The following is a 7,887-nucleotide window of genomic DNA, read 5'->3' on the forward strand; positions in this document are numbered from 1 at the left end:
GAACCAGCAGAACCAGGAGAGCTGTGGCCCAGGATGGAAAGCTTCCTGTGGAAATCAAATCAGGTTTGACCTTCCTCTGACCTTTGACCTTCATCAGTAGATCAAATCAATCAAATGTTATTTGTCATTTCAGCAGCAAGATATTTCAAAGAGCTTCACATCATTAAACACAAAGTCCTGCAACATAGAATCAGCAAAACATGACATAAAGTCATTGAACTGGTAACTGATTCTGTTCCAGCTGTGTCTCTGTGACCTTTGACCTGTGTCAGAACCACTGTGTGTCTCAGGATGTCCTGGCCCCTGTAGATGGTGCAGATGTTGCTTCCACTGTCTCTGTCAGTGGGATCCCTCAGGGTCAGACTGGCGTCTCCGGTCCTCAGCAGCTCTTTATTCATCTCTGTGCGCCGCCATAAAGGCTGTCCTGCTTATTGTCAGATCTGCTGCTGTTTGAAAACACATGAACCATCATGAGTTCTGGTTCTGGACGGGTCCAGTCCACTGAAGTGTCCTCAGGAAGGTCAGCAGACGTTCTGCAGGGCAGGATAACAGACTCTGCTCCTTCATTCATCGCCACCTCCTCCTGATCATCTGAGGAAACATCAAATGTAACCAGTGGGGAGGAAACTGACATGAAATTATTACAACATTTAATATCATTGAGTTTCTGTGTTGTGCTGGAAAATTAGAGGCAAATATCTGATGACTGTTAATGAGATGCCATGTCTTCTCTGGTTACTGCGTCCACAATCAGCAGGCAGACATTTTTAAAGAAGGATTTGTGTCAATTTCACAAGTAGAGAAAAGATTTTCATTTAAAGATATAAAACCAAGCAGCTGTTTTTACATGACATTTACTGTATATTTATTTATATCATCTTCATTGAACCAATTGTGTCTCAGTGAGATGAAAAATCAACCTTTGAAGAGACCTAGCCGAGACAATACACAAACAATTACAGATCAAAACTACATCAAAATGCAATTCATGTCAAATGTAGATAATAAAGGAAGAAGAAAAAAGCAACACAAATGTAGAAATAGGACTAAACTACAACTTGATATTAATCAAAGCTTACAAAACAAATCATAAACTGATGAAGAGACAAGAGAGGAGAGAATTTCCTTCAAGTCTTTCTACAGTTGATTCCAATCTGAGCATCTAAATCTGATTTAGTTTGACTTTGTTTTATTAGATTTGTATGATTACATAGTCTAATAAAATGCTCGTTATAAAACCACCTGATCCAACTCTACTAATTATCCACAATTGTTGTCAAATAATTTCATGAACATCAAGTTTCTACTGCAAACAGAGCAGCTGATAGATTCCCTCTGAGTCCTTGGTCTCATTCATCCATCCATGGGTTTCACTCATTCACTCTGGGATGCTGCTGCTGCTGGTCTCCATGGTTACAGAGACCAGGATCAACAACCATCATCATCAGTTTTCTCACTGCAACAGATTCATTCACAACATGTAGCTTTAGAATCTGGTGTTAATCTGACCTTTGACCTCCAGGTGAACGGCTGCCAGCTCCAGTTCTTCTCTCCCGTCGTAGATGATGCAGGTGTAGTTTCCACTGTCAGACAGGTGAGGTTTCCTCAGAGTCAGGCTGAAGGTTCTGCTGTCCAGAGGGTTCATGGAGGTCCGGCCTGTAAAGTTCTGGTTCTGGCCTTTGAGCTCATCGTTGTCTTCTCTCCTCAGGTGGACAGATTTAGGAGTGAGATCGCTGCGGTTCCACATCAGTGAGGCTCTTCAGGCAAATGATCAGAGTATCGGCAGCTCAGGAGGACAGACTCCGCCCCCTCATTAACCTCCACCACTCCAGCAGGGCATGCTGGGAAACTGAGGACACAGACAGGAAATACTACGTGTTCAGTGGGAAGAAATGACATTGCAAGGATCTGATGTGGGATTTTTAATTGATGAACAAAGATTTTGAAAAAGATTCAAGTCCTGGACTCCATTATTTGGGTAGAAGGGATCACTCTTTACTTTGGACCCTTTAAATAAACAGGGACATAAAAGTGTCATAAAAACTGATAGTTTAATCAAAGTATAGCTTATCGTACCATGGTAAAGAAATGCAGCTGTCAGAGCAGCAACTTCAGTTTGAACAAGAATATAAACACAAAGATAAAAAGTATAAAAGTGAGAATAAGGAACTACAATCATGACGACTTTAACACTTGATTCAGATTCAAACATATTGATCCCAAGGGGAAATTAAATGTAACACATATTATTCAAGGCTCCTCAAAGACTTATTGTAGGTGGTGATGGTTGTGGGCAGGAAAAGTCTCCTGTAGTGGTCTGTGTCGCAGCACATTTCTAGGAGCCTCTGACTGAAGACATTGTTTCTCTAAGGCCGTCTGATGAAGAGGATGGTCAGGGTGATCCATAATGTTCCTGATTTGATCTAAAGTTCCTCTGGACCATCATCTCCAGTAGCCCCACAGTCATCCCCAGAACAGAACAGAACCAGAACCAGAACCTCCCTTTTTCCCAGGGATCCAGACGGTCTCAAACTGGTTTTTCCGTCTTTGGCTCCGTCTTGGTCTGATCTGACAAATTGTGTCCAGGCTGGTTTGAGACTTTATGGATTTAGTCCAAACGACCACAACATAACTCGTCTTTATCTTCACCTGCAGACGCTCAGCAAACTGGATTTAATTCAAAGCAACATGATGAGAGATATTTAATAGATTAGATTTAATAGAGACTCTTTATGTTCACATGCTGACGTTTGCTGAGAAAACACCTGGAACCTGATAGCAGGAAATTATTACATTTGTCTTTTTAAAATACATATCTATGTTAAAAACATTTCAAACATAAAAATACAAAAATACCTGTTTATTTGATGACTGCCAAGATGAACAATATGTGAAGAGAAGGAGACAAGATCTAGTTTTACTAGATCTACAGCAACAAAAGGACGAGTAGCATTTGATTTACTAACTACATCAACCTTTGTCAAAAGTGCCAACATTGTGTAAAATGTGTTCAAATCCTAACTGAGCCATTAAAGACAGAGCAATGCTAGAGCATCGCTGTCTGAGCCACACAGGAACCTTTCAAATTAAAGGCCCAACAGCTTCAACCATCATCACACAGCAAAAATCCCTGAAGCAGTGGCTGGTGAAGAGGAGAAATCAGACTAATGTCATCAAGTCAGAGACATCAATTCAGTCTCATCTCCAATGAGACGTCGTTAATCTAACTGGTTACATTTTGTCATCTTGGGACAACATGGAACATTTTGGGGAGCCTTTAATTGTCCCCAGATTATCCAGCTGTGGCTCATTTTGTCTGCCCCACTCAGGCACTGAGTAAAAAACAAGTGACTGAGTAAAGCTCACTGACAGCATGTTGGATTAAAGATTACAGAGAAATATGACTTTGGAGAATAAATGTCAGCAAATGATCATTTACAGCTGTCAGCTTCACATGGCAACAATATGTCCATGTTGTCCAGCTTCACATGGCAACAATATGTCCATGTTGTCCAGCTTCACATGGCAACAATATGTCCATGTTGTCCAGCTTCACATGGCAACAATATGTCCATGTTGTCCAGCTTCACATGGCAACAATATGTCCATGTTGTCCAGCTTCACATGGCAACAATATGTCCATGTTGTCCAGCTTCACATGGCAACAATATGTCCATGTTGTCCAGCTTCACATGGCAACAATATGTCCATGTTGTCCACAGATGGTGTCTTCTCCTCTCAGCTCTGATCAGGTTGATCTTTTCTTTCTCTGCTCTGATCCTGGACAGCAGACCAGTGGAGGTTGTTAAAGCTCAGTCACACACAGTTTCAGTCCAAATGTCCTTCAGGAGACAGACAGTCGTCCCCTGAATGGACATGTCTCATCAGTTCTCTGGTGTCAAATAAATCAGGATCAACAGAAACTTCAGAGCCTGGAGGTGATGAAGGTTTTCTTCATCTTCCTCATCTTGTTGATCCACTGGATCTACTGGATCACTTTGATCAGCTGGTGGTGTGAGAGGGACGTCATCTGGTCCATGGAGGACAGGGCTGAGGAGTTGAGGTCAGAGGTCAGATGCACCACAGTGAGGCTCAGACAGAGGAGAGAAGAAGAAGCAAATAGAAATCCATTAGTTTGTTTTGTTGTTTTTATTGTTTATATAAATATTTACATCTTACTTTTCCTTTTCATGATTGTTTTAGTCACTTATTATCCTCCTTTTCAAAATAAAATCATTTGCTGATTCAAACACACTAAAACATATTAAGGCCTGTAATTTATCCACTAAAGATTTATGTTCATAAATAGAAGCATTTCCATTTGTTCATCATTTTTCTGTCTTTCTCTTCTTTCTCTCTTTCATCCAACTTTCCAAACTTTCCTTGTTTCTCAGGATCAACTCGACTCTTCGTTTCTCGTTTCTTTGCCTCAGTTTCTTCCTCTGCTTCTAATTATCTTTCTTTTCCTTTTAAACCATCAGCTTCAATGAACAGGAGAAATGACACTTTTCATCCATTCATTCACATCATGCAAACTTTTTTCTCCATATTTCATTATTATATAGTGAATCGATTCACCCTGAGGAGGAGAAAAGACCCAGGAACCACTCAGACCCATTTCTTCTGAATAGGTGGGATTTCCTCTTTAGACTGCAAACGTCTCCACAGAATCCAACCAATCAGCTTTGAGGTCGCTCTGCCTCTTCATCCTCTAACAGGTTTTTATTTCTGATAAAGTCTTTAGGATTCTCTAAAGGTTTGGTTCCCTGAATTTAAAACCAAAACTCTAGTAAATACTTGCCTTATCCTCCGATAAGGACTTTGACTAGGACTCATCCTAGAACCTGTGGTTCCATCAAAACTCTGTAAAGGTTTTTATTCAGCTTTACAAGAAAAACTAAAAAATCTCTATAAGTATCAATTTCTTTGTCAGACACCCTGCAGGAATCTTCAAGAAAATAATCTTTACAAAGATCTGTCTTCTCTTCTCTTACTTTTCTTCTTTGTTATTATCTTTCTACTTTATTTATTTTTCTTTCTCTTGTAATCTCTATTAATCTGGTCAATCTCAATCCTCAGGGAAAAAGGTCATTAGGATCCTTTAGTACTTTATAATTTATAATTAGTAAGTCAGTTTATTCCCTGAGTGAGTCTCAGCAGATATCAGTGGATTGAGTTCGTTGATCTCAGCTCTGGAGCCGTGGAGCCGACCAGCAGCCCTCGTCTCTTTAATCCTAATCCAGGTTTGAGGCTGGAGCCGAGTGTCCAGGTCGGCACCAAATTGTTGAGGAAAACATTAATTTCCAAGCTGTTAGATGAAATCAGTCCATCAGGTTTATTTGTATCTTGTGCAGAATGCAGAGAGCCTGTAAGACGATCAGTAATGAATCAGTTCAGGATGAAAAGCTCCAACAGGAAGAGTCAACATGTAGGTTTTATATCCAGGATCCAGAACATGCAGAGACAGTCTGGTTCCCTTCAGCTGCAGGAAAACAACTTCCAACCTTGTGTGTGTTTAACCCAAACAGGATCTTCAGGTCAGAGTTCACAAGCATTAATATAACATGATCAGCTGATGGTAACTTAGGATCATTTTATCACCACACAGACAGACTTAGTTTGTCATTTATTTGATATTTTTTCCTTAGTTTGGCCCTAAAACTCTGTTGTAGCAAATAAAACTGGACATAAGTTTATAATTTTCTACACATTTTAATCTAAAGGTTATAATCTTTACATATGTGGAATACAAGATGTTAGCTTTGTTAGCTAATGTGGTTATAAATATGATATGAATGGTGATTATCTTGACTGAGGCATGTTTGTTCTTCCATACATCAGTTTACTCTATATTAGTTTGCCAATAACATAATTGATCAATTAAACTGATGGTTGTTGCTTCAAAATAATAATTCTGATCAGTTTGATTTGTTATAAAGAGTAAATATTTTAAAAAGTTGTTCAGATGAACAAATCATAGCATCATGAAGCTTCTTTTCTAAATGTGACAGATTTCAACATCTCAACTCTCTTAATCCCAGTTTGTGACATTTTGGTCTCCAAGCTTCAGATTAGTGGAGATTAATCTGCATGGCAGGAAAACTGGGATGATGAATGGATGAATGCAGCTCTGCCACTAAATAAAAACAACTCATCGGCTCTCATCCTGTCTCAACCCACCATCCTGATGTTTGAAAGGCGTTGCCACGGCGACTCCAGTCGAGACGTGGAGGTTTGGTTTCCTGCAGGAGATTAAAGCCGAACACAGACTGGAGGAAACGCTCACAGTTCTTAGTGGAAACAGACTTTACTCAACTAACAGCAGAAGGTTTGATTTTATTATTAACACTTTAATGGACCAAATTCCTGATGTTTCCAACTGATTCTAGTTTTTAAAGTTCAGAACCTGAACATCCCTGAATGGGAGGAGTGAAGATTTCCCAGCATTCAGTCTGAAGAAGCTCAGCTCTTCTCAGCTCTGAGACATTTTCTGAATAAATCCCAGTCAGTGAATCTGCAGACCTGATCAGATCCAAACATCCATTTTCCAGGAGTCTCTGGTTTCATCTGTGTCGTTGTTCCAGCTGCTGAGGTCAGAATCCAGCTGTAAAACCTGGAGGCTGAATGTTCAGGTTCTCTCCTCCAAACATCCCCCCTCCCTCCCTCCAGCTGTGGAGAACAGCTGGAAAACAGCTGCATGTGTAAATAATGAGTCTGGAACAAGCTGCCACCTTCTGCTGCTGATCTGACTTTAGATTCAGGTTGATGATTGAAATGAAATCAGGGTTTGAACCTGGATCAGCAGAACCTGCTCAGCTGATCCTGGTTTAACCAGAGACTGTCCTCACTCTGCTCACCTCACTGACATGATGATCAATGATTATATAGGAGCTTTATTAATAATCTATATTATAACAACGTGTGGTTTCAGCTGCAGTAATGTGGTGATGTTAAGAACTACAGTTTAGTTTGTTTAACTTTATCTTCATATTCTGACTGTATTCATAGTCAGACCAGTTACTGCAGCAGGAATCAACCAGCTGCTCTTTTCTCTGGACTCATTTCTCCTCAAATTAAGTTGCAAACATAACAATGAAAACAAAGATTAAAAAACTTAAGAACATAATAAACGATTATTACCACAAAGAAAAACAATCAGGTGGTGGTAGCAGCTTTATCCTCATTAACCATCATGAAACATTTTCATCAGAACTTCTCTCCTTCCTCATGAAGACTTTATCAACCTGCCTCTGATTTTACAGCAAACCTTCTGCTGCTCTGGAACAAGAAACTACAAACCAGGTGAGCCGTCACATGATCAGTTATTCAGCATTTATAACACCTTGACTTTGAACTCTGAATCGTTCAGATCAGGTAAAAGTCCAGTCCTGTCCCATTACAGTCTTTTCAGGTGTGGCACCAGTCTGGTTCTCCTGCGGTTCTGTTGGGTCTCAGGTTGTTGATCACATTTTCTTCTTCAGCTCTTTGGATCGTTTGAACAAACTGTAAGTTTGTTTTGTTTTCTACATGAACTTTGTCTTCAGGAACTTTACTGACTGTTTCTGCTCTGATGTTTGGAGAAAAGGTTCAGTTCTGATTTCAGCTAAAAGTTTCATCTTTGCTGTTTGAAGGTTAATCTACAGGATTATTGATTAATCCTGTAGATTAATCAGATGTTTTTATTCTTCTTTGAAAAAAATGATTCATAATTTTATTTCCTTGAATCAAACTCTGATCTCCACCAATAAATTAGGATACAACAATTTTGTCCTGATTCCTTTCAAAGTTAAATGCTATTTTAGCTAAATGTGTTCAATTCAGTCAAATTACTAAATAGTTCATCTTTAGTGGTGCATTTAATCCACTTGTAGAGATTAATAATGAACT

Source organism: Poecilia mexicana, unplaced genomic scaffold (assembly GCF_051168715.1).
Source record: "Poecilia mexicana isolate PSO_F unplaced genomic scaffold, ASM5116871v1 scaffold_12, whole genome shotgun sequence".
Taxonomy (NCBI): domain Eukaryota; kingdom Metazoa; phylum Chordata; class Actinopteri; order Cyprinodontiformes; family Poeciliidae; genus Poecilia; species Poecilia mexicana.